General features: G+C 44.4%; 1 protein-coding gene across 1 annotated transcript in view; it reads right to left on the bottom strand.

The window, feature by feature from the left end:
* Window positions 1-16,868, bottom strand: part of GRPR (gastrin releasing peptide receptor) — a 468,413-nt gene that overhangs the window by 46,146 nt on the left and 405,399 nt on the right. The window contains exons 10-12 of the transcript XR_014834568.1: window positions 14,837-14,994; window positions 9,322-9,398; window positions 591-735 (exon numbers count right to left, since the gene is read on the bottom strand). The gene's annotated coding sequence lies outside the window, so the exon portion shown is untranslated. The remainder of the gene's footprint in view (window positions 1-590; window positions 736-9,321; window positions 9,399-14,836; window positions 14,995-16,868) is intronic.

Here is a 16,868-nt window from a genome sequence, read left to right as displayed (position 1 = left end):
ACACCACAGCTCACGGCAACGCCAGATCCTCAACCCACTGAGTGAAGCCAGGGATGGAACCCGCAACCTCGTGGTTCCTAGTCAGATTCGTTTCTGCTGCACCTCGACAGGAACTCCCAGATGTATTTTTTATTTCTCTTTTTTCTTAAACTTGTATCCGCTGCAGGCAGTCGAATATACTGGACTCAAATAAAAAATTAAATATTAAATTTCTGCCAAATGTGGGCAGGACAGAGTGGTGGAATTTGAGGGAGTTTCACAGAAATGTAGGCATTATATCCTCTGGTCTAAGGTGTGTGTAGTGACTGTTAGATCCGAAAGCCATAAAACAGGATACTAAAATACTAATTTTCCTTCTTGAAAAATTATGCTTTACTCAGTTAATCTTAAAATAGCTTTGATTCCCATGCTGTAGATGAGAAGATGAGGCCCAGAGAGATTAAAACTAGGTAATGGCCAGGTGGGGGTGTCTACTATCTAAGCTTTCACCACTCTGCAGCCTGGCTTCCCTAAAAGAGGCAAAATCTAAAACGGTGGCAATGGTGACAACCACAAAGAAGACACTAACAGACCTGGGATCCGTGACTCACCTGGCTTTGATGGGCTGGAACCCAGGACAATTGCGACGGAACCTCCTGTCCCTGAGAATGCAAATGCAAGGAGAAACAAAAACGTCGCGAAGTTCAGGTTGCTGGTGAGCCGCTCAACTTGGAAGCACATCTGGAGCATCGACTTCTGCAATAAATGGGCATGCACTGTATGAGACTGAGAGTGTCGCTATTTCCTGAGGGCGACCTGAAAATGCAGGCAGTTATTTTCACACAGGGCCATACTTAAGGGGTGAAGGGAGGGTTTCATAGCCTGGGCCCTGAGGGACATTCTGACCAGGTAGGTCATTGTCCTGGGCGCTGTGCAGAGACCATCTTGGTGTCTCCCCACTGGGTGTCAGCAGCAACCCCTGTGGTTGTGAACCAAAAATGTCTCCAGACATTACCGAGTGTTCCCTGGGAGGGGGGGCGAAATTGACAGAGCTGAGAACCACCGGATAATGGGAGACAAACACCACGACCGCCTCGGGATTACACGCCTGTTGGTACCCCCGGGAAAATGGCCTGGAAAAGCCCTCTCTTCTCTGCCTCCTGGGCTCCCGCTAAGATGCTCAGCCCCTCTCTTTTAATGCTCTTCTCTTCTCTTTGTTTTCCCCACTCCCAGGCACTCTACCGCCTCCTGCTAGGGGAGTGCCCAGAAACTCAGATTTTCTCTTACTTTATCCTGCAGAGAAATTCAGCTCTGTGTTTCTTAGGAGTCCAGGAAGTTGAGTGTGTGTTGGGGCGGGGAGGGGGGGGGAGATGTGGGGATGTGAGATGTCGGTGTTCTCTTTAATTCAAAAGGACTCATTAAAGTTATCTTCCCCAAAGAAAGAGCCGTCTCTGATGGAAAGCAATCATGCCAATTCTCAAGTAGAAGCCACTGCAAATGTTAGAAGATTTAACTGGGAAATGCTCCCTGAAAAGGAGCAAAATTTGCCACCACCAAATATGCTCCTTTGGCATGAGGATTATTTTGAGCTATAGGCAATTAAAAAAAAACCTAGCAGATTCAGGGGAAAGCTACATTTACACTGGAAAGGGGACCCGAAAGAAAGGCCCTTCACAGGTAGACAGAGCTGTTTGAAAAACAAAGGTTGCCCTGATATGCAGATGAGTTTCTTAGCAAAAAAGTAACTGTTGGGTTTATACCTCCCTGAGGCTCAGGAGGTCAGATAAACCTCAGTTACCAGGATACGCTTTGGGTCTCCTGTTTTTATGGGGTTCCCTTTTGTACGAAAATTTTTTTCTCCTGTTAATTGGTTTTACATCAGTGTAATTATTAGACCGGCCAAAGAATCTAGAAGGGAAGAAGGGAAATTATCTCAGCCCCTACATCCCCCAGCACTCTACCCCTCCCCGCCCACAGGGGTTTATGGACAAAGGAGAGTCAATTCCGGAGGTGAGGCCCAGGGCTCTGTTTTTAGAGAGCCGCATGGGTTACCGTATTGGATTTAAAAGATGCCCACCACCCCCCCCCCCGCATTCCTCTGGCTGAGGCTTTGCATATATAAGTTCTCAAAATATGGAAGGGAACTAACTGGCCAGAATTAATTATAGGTTCAAGTAAACTGGGAGATATTCAGTATTAATTAATATTAGATTAGAATTAAAGTTTGTGGATCTAATTAATACAGACATGTTGTTAAAGTTTTCAACATGAACTATAATATCTTATTGTGCCTAGGTTTAATAAAAGTCAAATGAGACACTGAGAAATCAGTTACTAAACAGAAACGAAAGGTATACAGAACGATTCATCAATAGGTTTAGTGCCATCCTGAGTTGTTCTCTATAAGAAAAACGTGTTTTTAAAAATCATAAAAGTCCGTGGTTGCTTTAGAACAGTAGAAGGTGTGTGCTTTCAGTAAAGAAGGAATGAGGAATGGAGTTGTGTTTTATTAAGGGAAAAGAAAGTCTGTCTTTAGCTTGTGGCTCTGGATAGAAAAATAAGGGACAGACTCATGTGGATACAAAAAGCGATGCAAGGTGCGTGGGAAGCGGATACTGAGAAAAAATTTTGTGCATTGTGCAGACTAGGTTTAGAATAAAATTTAATTAACTTTAAAAGTAAGGTGGTGCCATAAATCATACTCCTCACAAGGGCAAGTACCTGTGCTATTATAAAGTCTAAGTGTTGTGTCTGTATTGCTGATTATTCACACAATGTGTCTGATTCTCTGCTAGATCTCGAGCAGCAGATTCATGAGATGTCTCATCCAGCTCCAGCTTTTGGAGCTGCCCTCTGGAACTGCTTGGCCTCCTCCTCCTGGTGGAAACATCTCCTCACCATAGCCATCGTTGTGCTCTTGAGCCTTTTATTCAGACCCTGTGTAATTAATTGTATGTCTCGCTTCATTACATGCCGATCCGACGCTATGGACCTTCAGATGGAGATGGGAGGGGTGCCCAGTGTCATGCTTCGAAGCCCCCTCGCCGGTCCCATGAGTGGAGACCTAACTGCTTTCCCCTAACGACGCCCTTTTCAGCAGGAAGCAGTCAGAGGGGTCGTTGCCCCCCCCACACCCGCAGTTCAAGTCTCCAACTCTGGGGGGTGGGGTTGGGGCAGAATAATAACGCAGGGGTCGGTGTAGGAGCATGGGCTTGATGCAGTCTTCGATATGGCCTTTGATTAACATGTGTGGCTGAAGGGCTCCGGGGAGTGACATCCCCACAGGCCTTGTCTACTCCAGGGAGGGTGCCTACAGGCAGATGGACAGTAACCCCCAGCCCCCTGTGACTCAGTCTACGGGACGAAAAGGGCAAAGAAACCATGAGACTTACGGGACATTTCCACCCCTAAGACCCTATGGGACAAGGACTGATAACGGTAACTGGGCAAGGCCAATGGGAGAAGACCGCATCTTTCTGGACCCCACGTTGGTACCCACCCCGGACTTTAAGGAATAAAAACCCCTACAGGACAATAGAGAAGGGGGGCTCTCCTCCCCTCTCCCAGCAACCCAGGGAGCTATCTGCTTTTCTTCAATAAAAACTTTGCTTGCTCGCTGCCTGTGTGTTCACGGAGTACATTCTTTGACCGCCGTGAACAAGAACCCAGATTCCAGTATCATCTTTCTGGTACCAAGAGGAGTCCTCTGCAAATGCTATATACCATCAATTAAAACTTTCACTTCTGGAGTTCCCTTCATGGCTCAGTGGAAACGAATCTGACTGGCATGCATGAGGACTTGGGTTCGATCCCTGGCCTCGCTCAGTGGGTTGAGGATCTGGCGTTGCCGTGAACTGTGGTGTAGGTTGCAGAGGTGGCTCGGATCCCGCATTACTGTGGCTCTGGCGTAGGCTGGCAGCTACAGCTCTGATTCGACCCCTAGCCTGGGAACCTCCATGTGCCACGGGAAGCGGCCCTAAAACGGCAAAAGATAAAAACAAACAAAAAACCAACAAAAAACCCCCTTTCGCTTCTTATTGATAAAATGTGTATTTCAATCAGACATGAAGGGATGCAAACTTTCTAAAGTATAAAAAAATGGATTAAAAGTACAGTCAAATAACATATGAAATATACTATTTTACGCGGATGTACAGGACACTGTTTTTATGATCACACCTCATTTTGATTTCTGCCAATAAGAAGAAAAAGGAAAAAATTTTGAAAGTATGTAGTATTAAAAATGACATTTTATGGGAGTTCCCATTGTGGCCCAGTGGAAACGAACCTGACTAGTATCCATGAGAATGTGGGTTCAATTCCTGGCCCTGCTCAATGGGTTAAGGATCCAGCATTGCCATGAGCTGTGGAGCAGGTTGCAGATGCGGCTCGGACCTGGTGTTGCTGTGCCTGTGGTGTAGGCCGGCAGCTGCAGCTCCAATTCAGCCCCTAGCCTGGGAACTTCCATATGTTGCCAGGAGGCCCTAAAGAACAACAACAACAACAAAACCCAAAAACAACCAAACAAAAAACAAAAACAAAAACAACATTTTTGAGGAAGGATTTTTTTTAGTACCATTTTTTTGAGGAATTAGTGAGCGATGTTTGTTGTGTTACTGGAATTCGGCCTCTGTCTGTCAGTGCTGAATTAAAATTCAGAGACAGAGTTTTAGGTAAAGGAGAAAAAAACAGCTTTGTTGCTCTGCCAGGCAAAGGAGGGTCAGAGCAGGCTGATGCCCTAAAGACTGTGCCCCTCCCCTTGCAAAGAATTGTGAGATGTTTTATAGTAAAAAGGAGAAGACCAGGCTTTCAGATAGGAATCGGGATTGGGAGAAACATGCATTCTTCTCTCGTTGGGGGCCTCTTAGTCATCAGAGCTGGAGTCGGGAGACCTCGGCTCGATCACGACGGTGGTCTTCTGGGTTACTGACTAGAGTAACAGCACTTGCGAGAAGGGCACAGTGATCAGAGAGGAGAACCAACTCGGAAGGTTCCTGGACAACATCATGGGCTCATCATCCATGGAGGCTGAATGAGGCCCATTTCCTAAGAACAAGAAATGGGGGACACAGGAAGGCTCTTGCTCCCAGGAGCCCCCACAGGGCTGTGCTCTGTTTCAGTTCTAGCAGCCCTCTTAATTCATTAGAAATTTCTCTGTCAGCAGTGTAAGGACTGTAGGAAAAACATCTTGGGCTTATACTGTGGTCTAAAAACTAGGAAAATATTCTGTTTCTTAAGCTTCCATCTAAATAATAGTCATTTTGTCTTGCATTCTGATGAATCACACTCGCCTTGAAAATGTACAAACTATCCGTATGTTTCCTCCTTGAATTCTTCTTTTCATCCTTTAAATTAAAACAATCAAAAAGAAATGGCTTTCAAATTGTGGGCTAGCATACAATGCTGAACTTTACTTTGAATATCTTTAATAAAAACTCTTTCCATTTTAATCATACAACCTGTTCCTTTTAACAGTGGATTTCAATCATGCTAGGAATGCTATTTGTTTGTTTCCTGCCAACCCATTTTATTTTTTTTTTTATTTTATTTATTTATTTTTTTGTCTTTTGTCTTTGTTGTTGTTGTTGTTGTTGCTATTTCTTGGGCCGCTCCCGCGGCATATGGAGGTTCCCAGGCTAGGGGTTGAATCGGAGCTGTAGCCACCGGCCTACGCCAGAGCCACAGCAATGCGGGATCCGAGCCGCGTCTGCAACCTACACCACAGCTCACGGCAACGCCGGATCGTTAACCCACTGAGCAAGGGCAGGGACGGAACCCGCAACCTCCTGGTTCCTAGTCAGATTCGTTAACCACTGCGCCACGACGGGAACTCCCCCTGCCAACCCATTTTAAAGGATTTTTTTGGTAGCTGAATTGAATGGTTAGTCATAAGGCAAAAACTCATTGTTGTGTGTCTGTGTAAATATGTATGAATACCTGTGTGTTGCTACTTTGTAACTTGTCAGCTTCCTTTTGACTTCACAAGTCTGAAGTGCAGTAATTTGTCTTGTATCTCCCAAGAAATCTAATCAGTTTCCTTATCCCCACTCTCAAATTCTTCAAAGTAAAATTTTAAATTAATTAAAAAAAATTTTTTTTTCCATTTTTTGGTCACACCCATAGTATGTGGAAGTTCCCAGGCCAGGGATCGAACTCGTGCCACAGCAGTAATTGGAGGCACAGCAATGACAAGGCCAGATCCATAACCTACTACGCCACCAGGGAACTCCAATACTTAAAATTTCTATCCATTAAAAGACACCATAAACCGATTTACTGTGCTGTAAACCTAAAGCTAATACAACACTGTAAATCAACTAGACCTCAATAAAAATTTTTAAAAAAATTAAAATATAAAATGAAAAAAAAAGACCCATTAAATAAAGTATAAAAGACAAAACTGAAGCAGGTTAGATAACTGCCACGCATACAATGGATAAAGGATTGGTATCCAGTACATATGAAGAACTTTCACAAAACAATTTTTCAAAGACAACCCAGTGGAAAAATTCATAAATAATGCAGATGATATCTTGCAGGAAAAGAAACACAAATGGTCAATAAACATAAAAAGAGATGTTTAGGGAGTTCCCGTTGAGGTGCAGTGGTTAACGAATCCGACTAAGAACCATGCTGTTGCGGGTTCGATCCCTGCCCTTGCTCAGCGGGTTAAGGATCCAGCATTGCCGTGAGCTGTGGTGTAGGTTGCAGACGTGGCTCGGATCCTGCGTTGCTGTGGCTCTGCTGCAGGCCAGCAGGTACAGCTCTAATTTGACCCCTAGCCTGGGAACCTCCACATGCCGTGGGAGCGGCCCTAGAAATGGCAAAAAGACAAAAAAAAAGAAAAAAAAGAGATGTTTAGGAAGTTTTCATGTGGCGTAGCTTGTTAAGGATCCAACGCTGCCACAGTTGCAACTATGGAGCAGGTTCGATCACTGGCCTAGCAACGTCCATATGCCATGGGTGTTGCCAAAAAAAAAAAAAAAAAAAAAAGGGAGATATTCAACCTCATTAACAATCACGCAGATGAAAATCCAGGCTAGTTTCCATTATTTTGAACTTTGTATGTCACAAATATATGTCATAAAGTGACATAAGTACACACACATATGACAAGGGAAGGATAAACACGATATTTCAAATTATGTTTATTTGGAGAGGAGACTGAATTATGAATTGGGGAAGGATGCACAGTTAGATGTAAGTTATTTGTAATGTTTCAGGTTTTTGGTTTGTCGATGGGTTCACTGAACTCATTATGTTATTTTTTCAAAAAAAATTTCAAAAAATAGATGACAGCCAGCAAGCTGTATTTGGACTGAAAATGTTGATTAATTATAAGCCAAGGATAATAATTACAAAAATGGGCAAAAGATCTGAATAGACATTTCTCCAAAGAAGATGTACAGATGGCCAACAGGCACGTGAAAAAATGCTCAACATCACTAATTATTAGAGAAATGCAAATCAAAACTACACTGAGGTACCACCTCACACCAGTCAGAATGGCCACTATTGAGAAGTTTACAAATAACAAATGCTGGAGAGGGTGCAGAGAAAAGGGAACCCTCCTACACTGTTGGTGGGAATGTAACTTGGTACAACCTCTATGGAAAACAGTATGGAGGTTCCTCAGAAAACTAAACATAGAACTACCTTATGACCCAGCAATCCCACTCATAGGCATATATTCAGACAAAACTTTTCTTGAAAAAGACACATGCACCCATATGTTCATTGAAGCAATATTCACTATAGCCAAGCCACAGCAACAACCTAAATGTCCATCAACAGATGATTGGATTAAGAAGATGTGATATGTATACACAATGAAATGCTACTCAGCCATCAAAAAGAACAAAATAATGCCATCTGCAGCAACTTGGATGGAACTAGAGACTCTCATATTAAGTGAAGTAAGTCAGAAAGAGAAAGACAAAAGCCATATGAAATCACTTATATCTGGAAACTATGGCACATGATGGAGGACAATGTGAGAAAAAGAACATATATATGTGTGTGACTGGGTCCCTTTGCTGTACAGTAGAAAATTGACAGAACACCGTAAGCCAACTATAATGGTAAAAACAAAAATCATTAAAAAAAATTCTGAGAGTTCCTGTTGTGGCTCAGTGGAAACGAATCCACCTAAGAAAGATGAGGTTGCGGTTTCCATCCCTGGCCTCGCTCAGTGGGTTAAGAATTTGGCATTGTGCTGAGCTGTGGTATAGGTCGCAGATGCAGCTTGGATCCTGCATTGCTGTGGTTGTGGCGTAGGCCGGCAGCTGTAGCTCCAGTTGGACCCCTAGCCTGGGAACCTCCATATGCCTCGGGCATGGCCCTAAAAAGCAAAATACATACATATGTACATACATAAAATATAAATTAAAAAAGCAAAAAAAAAAAATCTGTGCAAGTGATGTCCTCAAAAAAGTGACTTGGGGTGGGTAGTAAAACCTTTATTAAAGAAATTTTGGAGTTCTCATCATGGCTCAGAGGAAACGAATCTGATTAGTATCCATGAGGACACAGGTTCAATCCCTGGCCATGCTCAGAGGGTTAAGGATCCGGAGTTGCTGTGAGCTGTGGTAGGTCATAGACATGGCTTGGATCTGGCGTTGCTGTGACTGTGGCGTAGGCCAGAAGCTACAGCTTTGATTAGTTCCCTAGCCTGGGAACTTCAGTGTGCCATGGGTGCGGCCCTAAAAAGCCAAAGAAAAGAAAAAGAAATTTCAAAAGCTTGAAGTTCTAGAATGCTTGCAGCTATAGGAATTTATATTAGTCAGGATGGGGAAGGCTATATTACAATAACAAATAAACCCCCAATTCCCACACTCCAGTGATTGACCATGACAAAGTATTATTTCTCATGTACACAGTTAGCCCCCTGTAGATGGACACTCAGGGACCCAAGCTGGTGGAGGCTCCACCTCCTCGTAGCTGTACCGTCTAAAATACCCTGACTCCCTGATGGTCACTGTAAGGGGAGAAAGTGCTGCAAAGTCTCCAACACGCAATGAAATGGTTCGGTTTGAATGCCACACATTTGATGTACGCTCCCAGCCCATAATTCCAAGCCGTCTTATGACCTTGATGAACGGTGCCCAGAAGGAGAGAAGAATTAAATTTATGAAGGACTAGAAGTCTTTACTACAGAGCTGTTTTCAAGAGAGACACAAGGGCACTGCTTTCACGTCTCGATGACCAAGTAGGACAGCCTGGGGATAGCAGCCTGTTCCCTACTGCCATGTAGAATGGCTTCCAGGCATCGCGCGACCCTGGGAACCTAGCTTAGCTGTGCATTCTGGAGAGTTTTAAACTTCGGCTATTTAAGCAACCTACCTCCAAGGATTCACAGGATTCCCAGGAAACTCGGCCTAAGCCTTGAAATGAAGATGATGAAGGCCTTGCATTGGCTTCTAGAAGCAAGAACCAGAGAGAATCGAAGATTATTATTTTTAATGTGCACCTGTCTGCATCACAAGCAAGTAAACTCAGGCAAACATCGGTTACAACTGGAACGCTGCTGTGGGTGGTGTTTCCTTTGGCTCCTGTGTCTCTCATCGTGTCCCGGGAACAAATGTGAAATCAGCACCACCTCTGAAGTCACCAGAGTTTGTATGCAATCCCTGAAGCTTCTGGGGGGCTAATGTGAAGGGATTCTGGGAATCCAGCATGAAACCAGGATTCCTTTATCTTGCTCATTCTCTTTTTTCAACAATCCTCTGATGTTGTAGCAATTGTGATTATCTTTCCTTTAAGCAGTCCTAGAGTTAGACAGACTCTATAGTGTATTTTGGCACCAGGCTCCTGCCATCAAAATCTCCCGGGGGAAATATTTATTCAGCTTCTCTCCGAGTGGACTGCTGTGAAAGTCTCAGTTACCCGTTTCCCTCCCTGCCTCTTTGGCAACTGGCTCCTGGGCAGGGAGGAAGCTCTGCTCCCCTGCGAGCCGACTCATAAGACAGACGGTAGAACCGATTCCTCAGTACTGACGGCTTCCTGGGAACCTTAACCCCCCAGAGTTACCCCAGTCGAGGCCAGCGCCTCTGTCTATCTCCCTTGCTGCCAACACTGGAATTATGTGTGTGGGGGGTGCTCGTTCTCAGCTCCCCTCCAGGAAAAGACAAGAATGTAACTCCCTCCTAAAGGGTATATAGCAAGTCGCTTCAGGAAAAGAGACCATGGATAAGGAAAATAATAAATATTGGGGCATTTTGGGAATTGATGTTATGTCAGTTTTTGTTCAGAGAAGCAGAACCAATAAGATTTGTGTGTGTGGTTTATGTATGTGTGTGTATATATAAATGTATGCATTATATATGTACACACACATATGTATATTATATACATATGCAATACATTATACACAGTACATGTGCATACATGTATGTATATCTGTAATCTCATTTATATGTATACACATGTGCACACATGTATATGCACATATATGAATATATACATACATGCACACATATACATACACATGCATATATATACATATATACACACACACACACATGAGATTCATTACAGAGGTTTGACTTAATACAATCATGGGCACTAGAAGCAGCCACTGTAAAGCTGCTGTTTTTACCTCTGAGGCCGAAGCTTGACGTGTGCAGGGCAAGGAAGGAAGAATGCATGTGGTTTTGGGGAGCTCCCAAGCAGGCTGAAACGCCACCAGGACAGATCCCATGCATGAGGTGGAACCCCACGAGATCAGATGGAAACCCTGTCAGTTCTGGTTGGCCCTGCCCCTGGTGGCGCGGGCATCTTACGGAAGCCAGGGCCCTTCCCAACAGAGCTGAACGCAACACACCTGGCCCAGAAGGCAGAGGCACCGAAGGAGGAGCTGGGACAGGGAGCACCTGCAGTCGACCTGTTGAGTCAGCTGGTCAGAGAGCATGTGAGAGCTAAAAAAATGGGTAGTGCCTCTCTTCCGCCCTCCAATGCTCCCCAGGAGTTTCCCTCATGGCCCATCGTAACCAGTAACAGCCAGGGAAGGGAAGTCTGGAAATGGGGTCCAGCCGAGCCAGGCTGACATGTTCCCATGACAAAACAAATGCATCCCCTGGTGTAAAATCGCTGGCTTTATTGCCAAAAGGCACCAGAAGAAGCCCTGGGGGGGGGGGGGGGGCGGGCTCTCTTTAATTCTCCCTGGAAGATCTCAGAAAACATCCTTGAGCTTCTGAATCACATGTCAGACATTCGTGTGTCAAACATTCGCATTGTGAATCGTCTCCCCTTCCTGCTTCTTTCTAGCTCAGAACAGCATCTAAGCCTCGACTGCCTAGCTGTGGGTCTCCTAGTCCTGGTGGACCCCCATATGTACTTGTTTTTTCTCCTGTTAATGTTGCCGAAACTCAGCCTCTGTCCACTGGTGCTGAAGAGAAATTCAGAGACAGAGTTTTGGGTAAAGGAGAAAAAAAACAGCTTTATTGCTTTGCCAGGCAAAGGAGGGTCACAGCAGGCTGATGCCCCAAAGACTGTGCCCCTCCCCTTGCAAAGAATTGTGAGGCATTTTATAGTACAAAGGAGAAGACCAGGCTTTCAGATAGGAATCGGGATTGGGAGAAACATGCATTCTTCCCTCTTTGGGGGACTCTTAGTCATCAGAGCTGGAGTCGGGAGACCTTGGCTTGATCACGAGTATTCATTTCTAAAAGAAGCCTGAGGAATACCGCTTTTGTCTTAGGTGTGCAAGATCCTCTGTCATTATGTGTATCCCGTGAGAGGGAACCAGGATCCTGCCCCAAGGCTGTGCCGCTGTTACTTGACAGCTCCTGCCTTGTCCCTGCGTCCCCTCCCTTCCCTGGTCAGCAAGTGTCTGAAGCTGTCCCTAGGAACTCAGGGGAGGCCATGGAGGCTGAATGAGGTCCATTTCCTAAGAACAAGAAATGGGGGACACAGGAAGGGTCTTGTGCCCAGGGGCTCCATAGGGCTGTGTCTGGTTTCAGATATGCATAATTTTTAGCATTTCTGTTTATTGAAAATAGCAACTTTATGGAGTTCCCATTGTGGCGCATCGGAAACAAATCCAACTAGTATCCATGAGGATGTGGGTTTGACTCCCGGCCTTGCTCAGCAGGTTAGGGATCCAGCATTGCTGTGAGCTGTGGTATAGGTCGTAGATGTGCCTCGGGATCTGGTGTTGCTGTGGCTGTGGCGTAGACTGGTAACTACAACTCTGATTCGACCCCTAGCCTGGAAACTTCCATATGCCATGGAGTGGCCCTAAAAAAAATTTTTTTTTAAATAGTAACTTAAAAAATCTGAATAGACATTAGATGTGCAAATAGAATCTGAAAACAGAATCCATGTTCTGGGGGTTCCCATTGTGGCTCAGCAGAAATGAATCTGACTAGCATCCGTGAGGATGCAGGTTTGATCCCTGGCCTTGCTCAGTGGGTTAAGGATCTGGTGTTGCCATGAACTGTGGTGTAGGTGCAGATACAGCTCAGATCCCACATTGCTGTAGCTGTGACATAGGCTGGCAGCTGCAGCTGCGATTCAACCCCTAGCCTGAGAACCTCCATATGCCCTTAGTGTGGCCCTAAAAAGATAAAAAATAAATAAAAAGGAATACTTGTTCCACAAACACATCAACACAGACATGTATCAACTAAAAAGATAATGCAGGAGAGTGCAAATAAGAAAAGAGTTTATTGGAATTCCCTGGTGCTCAGGGTTGTCATTGCAGTGGCTCTGGTTACTGTTGCGGCGAGGGTTTGATCCCTGGCCCAGGAACCTCTGCATCCCGTGGGTGTGGCCAAAAAGAAAAAGAATAAAGAGTTTATTTGGGCTCTTCAGAAGTGCAGTTGGGGAGTTCCCATGGTGGCTTAGTGGAAAAGAATCTGATAGCATCCATGAGGACACAGGTTCAATTCCTGGCCTCCCTCAGTGGGTTAAGGATCTGGCGTTGCTGTGAGCTGTGGTGTAGGTCACAGACTCGGCTCGGATCCTGTGTTGCTGTGGCTGTGGTGTAGGCTGGTGGCTGTAGTTCCAATTCAACCCCTAGCCTGCGAACTTCCATATGCCACGGGTGCGGCCCTAGAAAAGGCAAAAAGACAAAAGACAAAACAAACAAACAAACAGCAAAAAAACAACTGCGAGGAATGCCCACCCATGAGAAAACTCGGATCAGGAAACAAACCTTTATGTTGAATGTAAGCTGAGAGGTCGAATCGACTCCTGATTGGGGTTTTCTTGGATTGACCAAACACTTCAGCATGTTTTTAATTAGTCTGAAATGTTGCTAATAATGTGTATACATGTGCATGTTCCACTGGCTTTTCTTAGATCGAACATTAGATTTAATTATGAACTTTAAAATAACCCCTATCCATACAGCCTAAAAATTGATTTTGTAATGGGTGTCTGTGCTGAAAATGTGAATGGAAAATTTAGATGAACACAGATCACTGTGTTTCCTGTTGTTCACAAAGGGACCCTTTCTCATGGCAGATGGAAGTGTGTGTGTGTGTGCATGTGTATTCAAGCTCATGGTGAGAAAAAAACAGAATAAAATATACAGGAGTTCCCATCGTGGCTCAGAGGTTAACAAATCCGACTAGGAACCATGAGGTTGCGGGTTCGATCCCTGGCCTTGCTCAGTGGGTTAAGGATCCGGTGTTTCCGCAAACTGCAGCATAGGTCGCAGATGTGGCTCAAATCTGGTGTTGCTGTGGCTGTGGCGTAGGCCAGTGGCTGCAGCTCTGATACGACCCCTAGCCTGGGAACCTCCATATGCCACGGGAGTGGCCCAAGAAATGGCAAAAAGACAGAAAAAAAAAAAGAATAAAATATATAAAAGCAGATAAAATTTATAGCTATAAAATATCAGGCACATTTCAACAGGACACAATGCACGCACGATTTTAAGTTTCCTTTCACATTCCCAGGGCTATTAAGGTGACACGATAAGGTCAGAGAATCAAAAGTAATAAAATAATTTCTACCAAATGTTAGGCATCTCTTGGAAGGTTTGTTCTGCTTTGCTTGGGAAGAAATATTTTTGTTTTGCTTCTTTGCTTGTTCATTTACACTTATTTATCTTTGAAATGATAATATATGCACATGATGGAAATTCAAAATGTACAAAATAGGAGTTCCTGTTGTGGCTCAGCAGGTTAAGAAACCGACATAGTGTCTGTGAGGACGCAGGTTCGATCCCAGGCCTTGCTCAGTGGGTTCAGGATCTGGCACTGCCGTGAGCTGTGGTGTGGGTCGAAGACACGGCTCAGATTCCGCGTTGCTGTGGCTGTGGTGTAGGCCGGCGGCTACAGCTCCGATTGGACCCCTAGCCTGGGAACCTCCATATGCTGCAGGTGCTTCCTTAAAATGAAAAGGAATAAAAGTACAAAATTGTAGAATGAAAAAGCAGACTCCTCCTTACCACATTCCCCCACTGCCACACACACAGTCTCCCCTGGACACAATTCTTCTTACCCTGTAGCCATGCACTGCTGAACCTTGCTTTTTTCATTTCACTTATTTGGAGATAATTCTGTATCCGAACATATAAAAGAATCACGTCTCTTTTGTTTTAGGGATTGCATAGTGGGATTACGAATTTTAACAGGAAAGTTTTATCTTTCCTCACCTCGGAAAGAAATCAACCCTCAGCTTCATGGAGACAGGACCACCAACGGGATGAATTAAGGTCTTGCAGGGGAGGATTTTTAGTTTAGCCTCCCAAACTCCTGGAAATAAGGTTGCCAGATAAAATACAGGACACCCAGTGAAATTTGAAATTCAGATCAGCAACGGCTATTTTTCAATACAAGTCTGTGCCATGCAATATTTGGGAAATATACAAAAATTGTTTATCTGGAGTTCAGTGGGATATACTTACACTAAGCAATGATTCGTTGCTTATCTGAAATTCAAATTTCACTGGGCATCAAATGTTTTGATTTGCAACATCCGGCAACCTTATCTAGCAAACACTCATCTCTCCATTTGTGAAGAGAGCTGATTTTAATTTCAAACTCCACTGCGATGAGCTGGTATCTGTTGGAGTGGAAAAATATTGCTTATTAAGTATCACAGTCATAAAAACAACCTCAAACTTCAGGCTTCAATATTTCTTTTAATTGCTTCTCATAAGCTACGCGGTGCCTTCAAGTGTCTGAGATATCGCTTTGAACTAAGACGGCTTAGCATAGTGTAACGTAGTTAAGGTGAAACTCAAATATCATAATCATACACTTGAATTTTGAGATGAATTAAATTTCAGGGGAATTTGAACTGTATTGCTTACATGACATTTTTTTGAAATGAAACACTGCTTTAGAGACAAGGAAATCAGACTGTAATTAAGCCAAGGCAAATGTCTTATTGAAAAGTAAATACAGCGCCTCTCTTTGCTTCCCCACCATCCTCTATGCGGTTGACTTAGCTCCTTGCCACGTCTTCTCATGAGACTTTCAGGATCAAGCGATTCCTGGCCAACAAGCAAAATCATCCCATTCCCAGATGGATTCAAATGAAAACTAGTAATAAAATCAGGTACAACTCCAAAAGACACTGGAGAAGAACCAAGCTGGGTCTCTAAGGAGGCCCGCACATGAGGTGGCACATGCTTATGCTGGGTCGTGGTCCCTCGCCTCTCACCATCTCACTCTGAGAACAGCACAGCCACTGGGACCGCTACAGGTGGATAAATTGGGAAAGAGGTTCTCTTTGTGTTGGTGTTTCTGCACCATGCTTTGCCTCAGTAACAAGTAGGTGAGGGCCTCTTGTTGGAAAAAAAAAAAAGAAAATTAAATATAGACCTTGTAAAATTCCTATTTTGCTTTCTTACGAAGGCTTCTGGGGAACTAAAAATCAGTGTACTGTGATTCAGAATGGACCGCATTTAATTTGTTTTCTTCAGCCTCAAATAGATGCACAATGTTCCCCAGCGTCACCAGTTCCGGCCTCTTTATTGATGCTCGCGCGTGTTCTCCCCAGGCATCCCCCACACCAGCCTGCCCCTCCTTCTCATCGAAATCCAGTAACAGCCCAGTGATTTCCATCTAACTGGGAAGGAGTGACTGTTCTGCAGCCCAGAAATGCCTTCTGGAATGAATCTGGAGCTTATAGGTATGTGCTTGCCCTTGGGTTGTGTGCGGCTGATGGCCATTGATTCCTGTTCCTCTTAAGAGAAACAAGTTCCCAAGGACCTTGGAAGCTATTGTTGAACTTTGGAAAGCACCACATTTTGAAGAAAAGTAGCTTTAAAAAAAAAAACCCTTAATTTGCTGTTTTAGACAAAACGGGGGGTGCACCGTTTGGCCAGTCCTAGTCCACAAAGGCAGGAGGGTGCTAGTTCTTGCCACGTCAGTGTTTCTTTTTAGCATTAAAAATGAAGGAGTTATTGGAGTTCCCATCCTGGCTCAGTGGTTAACGAATCCGACTAGGAACCATGAGGTTGCAGGTTCGATCCCTGGCCTCACTCAGTGGGTTAAGGATCCGGCATTGCCGTGAGCTGTGGTGTAGGTTGCAGACGTGGCTTGGATCCCACGTGCTGTGGCTGTGGTGTAGGCCAGTGGCTACAGCTCTGATTAGACCCCTAGCCTGGGGACCTCCATATGCCGTGGGAGTGGCCCAAGAAATGGCAAAAAGACAAAAAAAAAAAAAAAAAATCAAGGAGTTCTTGATGTGCACGGTCAAGTATCGGGGGGAAATGCAGTGGTGTCTGCAGTTTCCTCTGAAATGAATCACAAGAGAAAATAAGATGGATCGATGGATGGCTAGGTCTGTACTAAAGCAAATAGTTCTAAGGAAGGGATCGAGGTGGTGGGTATACAGTGGTTCACTCTAACACTCTTGCAATTTTGTTGTAGGATTGAAATTTTTTGTAATAAAATGTTGAGGAGAAAAATTCAAGCAGTGTGAGCCAA

Source organism: Sus scrofa, chromosome X (genome assembly GCF_054392235.1).
Source record: "Sus scrofa isolate SSC_HxYL_T2T_F1_AM1 chromosome X, Sscrofa_HxYL_maternal_Yorkshire_Landrace_v2.0, whole genome shotgun sequence".
Taxonomy (NCBI): domain Eukaryota; kingdom Metazoa; phylum Chordata; class Mammalia; order Artiodactyla; family Suidae; genus Sus; species Sus scrofa.
The sequence above is the reverse complement of the archived record's forward strand: the minus strand, read 5'-3'. Positions and strand labels throughout refer to the sequence as shown.